We start from the raw sequence: 10,563 nt of genomic DNA, 5'->3' as shown, positions 1-10,563 counted from the left end.
TCATTTACCCTCTAGTATATGAAACCGTATAGTCTGGCAGATTGTCGCCAAATTCCATAGCAACCTAGACGGGGGAATAATTATCTTAAATTTATGCCTGTGCTTAACTAATTAAACACTATTCAATAAAGACGGATGTGGAAGAGGATATATAGAGCTACACTTTCTTGACCTTCTCACTAGTTGAAGGTGAGTGGTTAGGTTCACACTCCGGCCGCTTTACCCCCCGGAGAAAGAACTTCCGATACTCATTTAATATGAAACTGAGTGGGCATCATAATCGGTCTGGACGACGTGGAAAGGAAAGAATATTGCCTCTACAGGGACTCGAACTCCGACTCCACTGTGGTCCAGCCCGTAGCCAGTCTTCATAACAACTGAGCTATCCCGGCTCCTAATTTTCTTTAATACATCTTATTTGTGTAAAAGTATAGTATCTTCTATTGAATTAAACAAGTGTCGAAGAATTTTATTTTCTGGGATATGACACTGTATGACGGATATGACCCGTTGAAATTCAGCTTCAGGGTTGAAGATTAAGCAGAACAAGAAACTGGCGTGAAGCAGGGAACAAGCAGGGGAGACGAAACGATCACTAGAAACTGCAAAGTCATGTATATTGAAGTAAGAGAGAAAACATTAAAAACTTTGGCACTGATAGCAACGCTATGGACATGCGCAAGGCCTTCAGAACTGTCTACAGAAGTAATGGCTGATATAACGGTCGGAGTTCTTCAGCATTACCACTCAACGTGTGTCTTCATGCTACGTGTAACAAAGGAACAAGGTCAGTGATGGTATGACTCTTGATGTATTTCAGCCATTTTGGGAAGAGGGTGGTGTAGTCAGTAGGGAAATTACATAGCATTAAATGTAGTTACTTGTAGCTACAATCAGTAGGCCTTCAATAAATCCAATTAGCAATCCAAACTTCGTCTAAAGATACTCTAACACGTGACAATACGTAAAGATTTTTGTGAGTCTATATTTTCGAAATATTGGGACTTAAAGCGTTAAGTAAATAATTCTTCTTTATACTATACCGACCGAGCGTCTTCCGCTTGTCATCGAAGTTAGTGCCAACTTTAGCGGATAGAGGGTGTAGCATGGTCAGCTCCACGGATCCCCACGATCGTTAATTTCGGTTTTCTAGTCAGACTAAGAAAAAAATCATGTTCTGTTATTAATGTTTAGTACTGTTATTTAAAATTAAAAGTGGTTAAAATGTTACGCATGTTCACGTTCACATGAACTTGAAGTTTCTAAACCACTGCATTTATTTTTCAGGTTTTATCAGCGATACAAGGACAGCTAAGTTTCTCAAGACACTTTCCCAAAAATACATAATTGTATCCACATTTGAGTCAACGCAACGGGTAATGGAAAACACCACGTGTTTACCTTTTATAGTGCTCTTTTACAACGGAAGTAACAATGTGCAACAATCGCTTGCAGAGGTAATTTGACTCAATATCTCTACATATACGTGTAGGAAAACATGCGCAGTACTGTACTACAGTTTGATGGAATCAAAAATTTGTTTCATAATGAGATTTCATGTTCTCACAGCGGTAAGGATTCAAATTAAGATGTAGGTAAAATGCCATATCATTTCATACAAAAGTACAAACATTTCGGAGAAAGTTCTTTCCTCTATCTCCATAACAGAATCATTTAAATTTTTGACTTAAAGACAGTCGCACTAATTCCTTCCGAAAACCTCGTACTTTTCTAACAAATTTCACTGCACCATATCCCAAAAGACGGAAATATATGAGTACAAGGGAATGTGGCTGCAGCCACGTACTCACACTGTTTCCTCGCTCGCGAATTTCTTGTACCCTGAAGATGAAGGCGATACTTTCCTCCGAAAACTCTGTTAACACAATGTCTACACGGCGCCACATCCAAGAAAAATGCATTCTTTATAGTCACCGCCGTGAAACCCTCAAATTTTACATATTTTAGTGTATTTTATAAAATATTGATTTTGTTGCATTATAGAAGGAAAATTTACCATCTAAAAATGACAGTAACATAAATAAATATTTATTATTTGTAATCATTATCCGATGACATATTTATATTCTATCAAGTTTCATTTTCGAATGACTAAAACAGCAAAATATTTACCATTAAAAATTCTATAATATTACAGAAAAAAAAGTTAAGTAAAAAATTCGAGTCACTGGATTCTCCTCATTAAAACTGTGGAATAGAAACAGGCAAAGTCCCCAAGTTCAACACTTTCCATTCAGTGACAAAGCAAAATACTGAGTTGAGTACATTACCGAATGAATATCTCAAGTTCTTATATCCTATCCTGACTTAAGTGAGGTTTTGTAACTTTACTCTCTCTTATGCAAGACCACAGAAATATATTCTGAAGAATTTACTTACTTACTTACTCATGAAGCTGAGCCCTTCTGGAGGAGCCGCAAATTCTTCAGCTACTCAAGAATTTCCAAGCATTTTATGGAACCCGACGGTTCATTACCATGTTCACAAGAGCCATCCACTGGTCCCTATTCTGAGCCAGACCTATCCAATCCATCCCATCCTATCTCTCTAAGATCCATTCTAATATTGCCCACCCGCATACGCCTTGGTCTTCCATGTGGTCTCTTTCCTTCTGGCTTTCCCACCAATATCCTATACGCATTCCTCGTCTCCCCCATTCGTGCTACATGCCCTGCCCACCTCGTTCTCCTTGATTTGATCATTCCAATTATGTTTGGAGAAGAGTACAAGTCATGAAGGTCCTCATTATGCAGTTTTCTCCAACCTCCTGTCACTCCATCCCTCTTCGGTCCAGATATTCTCCTCAACACCCTGTTCTCAAACACCTTCACAAGATGAAGAATGGCAAACAATTTTTAATGCCGAGTCTATGAGTAAAAATGTTTCGTTTTATCGTTTTCTCCACTTTATTTCATGTGTTGCCAGGAAACGGAGGGCAGGAAACATGTAAAGATGGGAGTTAGTGTATGTTAGTCAACCCCCACAGCTCTACTGTTCACGATATGGGGTTTTTTTAATCTACTTGTAGCAGTCAGTAACCCAGCCCATATGACGTCAAATCGCTGCATGCAGCTTATAATGAATTACGATATGAAGGAAGCGGACATGGGACTAAATTAACGTTTTGCATGCTACATACCAATTAAACCGGCCACAGACGAAGTGATCGTTTCGTTTTTATACAATTAGTACAGTGTTTCTGTCAACAGAATGCACCAGCTTTGACGTGCTAAGCTTTAGAGGAAAGAACAGACTTTCACAAGATGTATTCCTGCTGTCGTTTGCAGACAATTTGTAGTAAGGACTCTGAGTTCTCACGTGACACTGGATTTACCACAACCGGCCTTGGCATTTCCAGCAGGTAGATAAATAGACGGCTGATCACAGTGGCCGCGCGGTCTATTGGCATGAACTGTCTTTGCTCGCTCTAATGCTGGAATCGTGACCTCGAATCACACTCCAGACATGGATGTCTGTGTGCGTTTATTCTGTGTCTATGTTGTCCAGTGTGTATGTAGCGGTCTTGCGATGGGCTCATCCCCCGTCCAAGGAGTCCTAGCGACTGTGTACAAGACTAGGAAAATGAAAAGGCGGCCAAGGTCCATAGAGCGATAGTTAGACATACGGGAATCACAGTCGAAGGTTAAAATTCTGTCTGGAGGAAATTAGGAAAATCACGAAAATACTGTCATGATAGTCAGTGTCCCAGCCAAAACTGGACTGTGTCAGCTCTTGAATATATGTCAGAATCTTTTCTGTGTGAACCGACTTACTTGGTCGGCGCGGACAAATGTTACTTCAGCGCGTCTTCTGTATTTTGGGGGCTATTACACGACGCCGTCAGCGACTAGACGCTGTATCGCCTAATGTTAAGGTGATCATGAATATAAGGACTTGGAAGGAAGAGTGTTTGTCTACTCGAAGTACTATTCGTGCATTTCCTAAGTCAGAATGAAGAAAATCACGAAAATACCTCACTCAATATACTCTGTGGCCTAGCAAAGATTCAAAAGCAGCACCTTAGGAATACGGGTAAAAAATTGTACCGCTACTTTAACCCGCTCAGTGATCCGTTTTATATGAATGGTTTAATATCAATTCAAATCACTTCATCTTTTCCTAGATTTCAGGTATATCGACACGAAGATGCTTAATTTTCTACGATTCATTGACGTCACTTGGTGAGTTCTTCAGGGACGTTCACATTCCACTGGACTCTGAGTTCCTCGTGACGCAGTGGTCGCGTAAGACGGAAGCGTGGATAACTGAGGTATATCATATCGATCGTACCCTACCGCTACAGATGAACCAGATTGGTAGCTGGAGCAGCCAGACTGGAATAGTCTGGACCAACAAATCTCACATACAAAGGAGGGACAATCTTCGTGGTACTGTCATAAAATCAGGATTCATTAACTTTGTGAGTTTCAATGTTAACAAGGAATATATTATTATTTTTTGGTAAAACGTAAACATAGGTAAAGTTTTCCCTGTGCTTAACTAATTAAGCACTACACCACGAAGGCGCATGGGGGAATGGATGTATATATCCACAATTTCTTGACTTCGGCATTAACTGGAGGTGAGTGGTCAGCTTCACGCCCAGGCTGCTTTACCCCGGGGGGAAAGAGCCCCCGGTACCCACTGGATATGAAGTTGGGTGGACCCGAGAGCTCGTCTGGACGACGTGGTGAAGAGAAAATTCTAGAGTTCTTATTTCATACAAAAATAAATTCTCTGTCCTCAGAGCAATATACTGTTCGCCACAAAATTTAAGATGGGGAAGCCGACGGAAATTGGTGGATTTTCTCACGAAATCTGGAGAGCGTTGCAGAAGAGGATTAACTTCACGTAAGTTTTAACACATAAAGCTCTCTACATGTCAGTAATTGACAGGAATACAAACTAAACCACCGCGTTACGAAGTCCGTTCCTTCATACTCTGACGATATTTCACAATATGAAGGGGAGTCGCGTTATACGCGCTCTCGTCGTACGCGCTTTTGCAAATCCGCTGTTTTATTTCTGTTTCATGAGAAACATCTGAACTCGGGTACTGCTTGCTACCATTCAGTCCAGAACCTTTTGTCTTCTCGTCTGCTGTCCAAAAACATAAAAATTAGAATATACAAAATTATAATTTTGCCTGTGGTTCTGTATGGGCGTGAAACTTTATCTCTGACATTAATGGAGGAACATAGACGGAGGGTGTTGAGAATATTTGGACCGAAGAGACATGAAGTGACAGGAGGTTGGAGAAAACTACATAATGAGGAGCTTCATAACTTGTAATCTTCTCCAAGTATAATTAGAGAGATCGATTCAAGGAGGATGAAGTGTGCAGGGCATGTAGCACGAATGGGTGAGATGAGGAATGCGTATAGGATATTGGTGGGAAAGCCAGAAGGAAAGAGACCACATGGAAGACCAAGGCGTGTGTGGGTGGGCAATATTAGAATGGATCTTAGAGAGATAGGATGGGATGGTATGGATTGGATTGAACTGGCTGAGGATAGGGACAAGTGGAGGGTTCTTGTGAACACGATAATGAACCTTCAGGTTTCATAAAATGCTTGGAAATTCTTGAGTAGCTGCAGAACTGGCGGCTCCTCAAGAAGGCCTCAGCTCCATGAGTAAGTATTTTTGTATTGCTAGTGGGGTGGGACTAAGTCCTTTGTACTGTGGTCACTTCTGGCCTATTATACCTGCCCCACATGATAGGTGAGGGTGATTGTGGAGCAATAGGTGGAATGAAGATTGGCAGGGGAAACGAAGCACTCGGAGAAATCCTGCTCCAGTGCCACTTTGTCCACCACAAATCTTACTTGACCAGACCCGGGATCGAACCCGGTGGAAAGCCAGCGACTAATCGGTTGAGCTATGGAGCGGCCCTCCATGAGTAAGTAAATAAGTCATGGGGAACATTACTGTTCTATACGAGGCCAAGGTAGAACCTGACGTGAACGGCCAGTGAGTTGCGCGCGCAGTTTCCGTAACTCCCCCCCCACCAATTTAACGGTGGAATCCCATTTCCTGTTCACTATGAACCGTCAGTATTATTTGAGTAGGTTTTGCGACTTACGCGTTTTCGATGTACGCGGCTGTTTTCAGGAACTCAACTCCGCTTATAACGAGATTCGCATATATACACGTACTTAATATCCCATTTAAAAACCAAAAGCTAAATGTAAAAATTAGATAACAAATTATTCCAATCTGTAACATCTGATAAATGTTTTCGACAGGGGTTAAAAATTCACTCGCTGCTGGCATCTGTTAACTCATCCATGAGAATGAGTGACGTCTGACACGTTTGCATCTCTGAAGATGATCTAATAAAATCATTCGATCCTTCCCTATGCATAGAACTCGAACCATGTAGGGCTTGAGGTCGTCACACTGGTGACTAATACTCTCTTCTGGGTTGAGATGTTGTGCAATCCAGTAGTGAACCAACGTTTCGAAAGAACATACTTCCGCAATCTTCAGCGTCAAAGAGCAAACCAAGTAAAGAATAAGCAAGACGTAGACAGCAAGCATAACTAAAGTGACTCATTGCTTTTCTCCCGAAACGTCTGTTGACTTTTACCGGAATACAAGGAGATCTATGCTCGAAACTCAATTCAAATATAGAACCACTTAACAGATTTTCATAAAATGTAGTTTGGTAGATGGGTATAACGTTTCGGAGGAATCTTCTGCCTCAATCGTCAATGTAGAAGAAAACTTTTCACTTTTAGCACTAAATATGAATTACATATCGTGTTCAGGAATGACTACTACATGCCAGAAGACAGAGTGTTCGGTTCGTTCGAGACTGGGAAGTGGAGTGGCTTAATTAAAATGCTTTTCGAAGAAGATGTGGATGTCATCATTCTGACGGTCATAAAAACAGCATCCAGAATGCCCGTTGCCGATTTCTTTACGCCTCTTATCAAGACAAAGTGAGTACTACAAAAAGAGATCTATGAAACCATACAAAAATTTCTTTTCACATAGCAACATTCAAGCACCTCTCAAATACATGAAATTCCTACAAAATTGACTTCGTTTCTCTGTGCACATGAAGAAAACTCTTAAAATTTCTGGAATGATTTTAACGAAATCTGATATTGCAAGGTTTCAATAAATGTTGTGGGTACACTCTAATTGTGGGTGAAATTGTACAATAATAACGGAAATTACGCAAAAGAAAATCTTGGTGAATTTCTGTGCATATCTTGGGAGAAAGTGTTAAATATTTATTCAAACGTAAAATGTTTACAACATGCGTTATGTGCAGTGAAATCGGTTGGGAACAAGACACATGTACATGTATATACATTTTCCTGCTTAGAATAATATTTCCTCCTAGAACACCCTGTATGCAATGGGTTTTATATGACATCATTTAGATATACATTTATTTGCTGTTTACAGATTTAGCATATACATAAAGAAGCCGACCGCCGGAGATCACACGGTGTGCCAGTTACTAACGCCACTGTCCATGGATCTGTGGAACGCAACTTTAGTCACCATGGTTTTGATAACTGTAATTCTGAATGTTCTGTGGCGTGCCCTGGGTAAGCATGAGGCTGGTGCTTACAGCTTTCTCAGCTCTGCGTTTCATGTGTTCGCCATGTTCTGTTTGACAGGTGAGCAACTATTTCACAAATCAATTTTATTATTTGGCCATTAAAATGATTAACGATAACAGGTTTTGATTTCTGCTGCAGTTAGTTGGTTACACCGGGGGCAACACGTGGGGGCGTCTCGACAGAATGTACAGCTGATCTGTAAATTCTTACTTTAGTTTCTATCTTAGACATTTGTTCCGCCATATTTTGTCATTTCAGCATCCGGACACTTAGGCGGCTTTGTCTCTTTGGTGCTGTGTTTCTGCCTTCAGTGTTCCTCAGTCCCTTACTTACTTACTCGGGGGCCGCGCCATAGCTCAAGTGGCTAATCGCTGGCTTCCCACCGTGGCGGAACGGGTTCGATCCCGGGTCTGGTCAAGTGGGATTTGTGGTGGACAAAGTGGCGCTGGGGAAATTTCCTCCGAGTACTTCGGTTTCTCCTGCCAATCTTCATTCTACCAATTGCTCCACAATCACCCTCACCTATCATCTGGGGCTGGTACAATAGGCCAGAAGTGGCCGCAGTACAAGGGACTTAGTCCCACCCCACTAGCAATAAGAAAAATTACTTACTTATGGAGCTGAACTTTTCTTCAGGAGCCGCAAATTCTGTAGCTACTCAAGAATTTCTCAGCATTTCATGGAACCCGAAGGTTCATTCGTCATCAGTAATCTGTCAGACGACAGGTCCACAGTCTCTTCCAAAACAGTTCCTCCACTTAATGCGATCCAGAGCTTTTCCTTCAAATAAAAATATCCTCTTCTGTCCCCAAGGTCATCCAGCATCTTCTTACGTCTTCTTCCTGGTCTTCTGGTTCGCATACATGGTGTCTCTGTTTTCGGAATGAGACTATCCAGGAAAAGTGATAATGTGGTAGTTCTTTCATTTGCTACGCTACTGCTGGTATAGCTCTCAGGGTCCTTGGCATACTCAAACCCCCTCACTACGATAAGGTGGCGACACGAACGAGGGGGAAAGTTCATTACCGTGCTCAAAAGAGCCCTCCACTGGTCCCTATCCTCAGCCAGGTCAATCGAATCCATCCCATCCCATCCTATCTCTCTAGGATCCATTGTAATATTGTCCACCCATCTATACCTTCGTCTCCCCATTTTCCCACAAATATCCTATATGCATTCCTCTTCTCCCCCTCCGTGCTTCATGCCCTGCCCTTCTCATCCTCCTTGACTTGATCATTTTAATCATACTTAAATTCCATTGCCTGCTCTACTGTATTACCTTGCACGTCTAATTTGAATCGGTGTGGTTCTTTACTGACTACAGAATTATCATTGCACTAGTTTCCGGTATAGCGACGTGCAACGGACTCGGATGTCCCTATTCGATTCTCGGCAAGTGCAGTTCTCTTTCTCTTCTCCACAGGGGCTCTTCTGTCCAATGGGTGCCGAGGGTTCTTTCCCGGGGGGTAAAGCGACAGGGGCGTGAAGCTAACCATAGGCCTACATCTAGTTCGGAGCTATATCTCCACTTCGCCATATATATTCATGCAGAAGCCCTTAATTAATTAAGCATAGGGACAACTTTACCCTTTTCACTGGCTCTACAGCCCCCTTGGGCCCTGGCCTCTTATTCAGTTCCGTAATCATTTGTCACAGAAGGTAGGACTCCTTGGGCGAGTGATCAGTCCGTCTCAAGGCCGCTACATAGACACAGGACAACACTAGCACATACCAAACATAAATGCCTTGTGTGAGATTCGAAACCACGATCCCGGCAACTTTGCCTTTACTTTTTTTTTTAATTCGCTTATTGGGGGGTGGAGTCCAGCTGGATCCAATCGGCACGGCGGCCACTGATTGGCCTATTGTACCTTCCCGGGTGATTATGACGATGGAGAAATTGGTGGAATGAAGTTTGGCAGGGGAAACCGAAGTACTCGGAGAAAACCAGCACCAGCGCGACTTTTCCACCACAAATCTCACATGACCAGACCCGGGATCGAACCCGGGCCGCCACGGTGGGAAGCCAGCGACTAACCGCTTGAGCTATGGAGCGGCTTGCCTTTCCATTAGTAATTTCTTGTAGTGTAGGTCGTTTTTAATACAGAAACCGATTTGAATTGCAGGCGTTGATACTTCCCCGCAAACCTGGGCCTGCAGGCTGGTGTTCCTGACGACATATTTCACGGCGGCGTTACTGTCTGTGGCGTATTCGGCCAAATTCATCTCGATTCTGACTGTCAACAGATACAAACTGCCATTCACAGACATAAAGGGTTTTTCGGAGAACGGGAAGTACATGCTAGGCATGCTTCCGAATTCGGCACAGCTGAGCATTTTTCAAGTACGTATGAACTTGACACATTTTGTAAAATACAGCCATTGGAGCTATCATAATATTATTGCCACTTGTATTTTTGTCACTACAGACGGGGTTCGCATTGATTTATTGAACCCTTTGATACAGCGCGTGACTACACTTTACAATTCACTATTACACACATACACACACTACGTAGTGTCTATAGTTACGTCTTCAGTAACTGTTGCTTGGTAGCGGTTTCCAACAGTTGACGTTCCTATTACTCTGGGTTCCCGAACAATCCCCGTGCTTCAGCTACCAGCTTATAACGACTGAACTGCAGCAGTCCTCTAACTCAGTAACTCAACAAGCAACTAACTCAAATGACTCACACTTTTGTCTTGCTGAAAACATTTCGGCATGAATCGAACAGAAAACGTTGCTGTTTACGGGCCGTTACATAATAACGGCTATACGTGCCAATTATTTATAATTTACATCAATATCTTTCGATATTTGTCAAGCGATGCAATAAGATGTGTCCACGGGAACGTTAAGAACTGCTTGTCAGGCGATGATTTCAGCAGTAGACATTTACTCTGCTTATTAAAAATACTTCAGCTATATTGTGCTGCTCTCCTTCTGTTCTGGCAGAACGCT

This window comes from Cryptotermes secundus, unplaced genomic scaffold, assembly GCF_002891405.2.
Source record: "Cryptotermes secundus unplaced genomic scaffold, Csec_1.0 scaffold512, whole genome shotgun sequence".
Classification (NCBI taxonomy): Eukaryota; Metazoa; Arthropoda; class Insecta; order Blattodea; family Kalotermitidae; genus Cryptotermes; species Cryptotermes secundus.
This window is presented reverse-complemented; position numbering follows the sequence as displayed.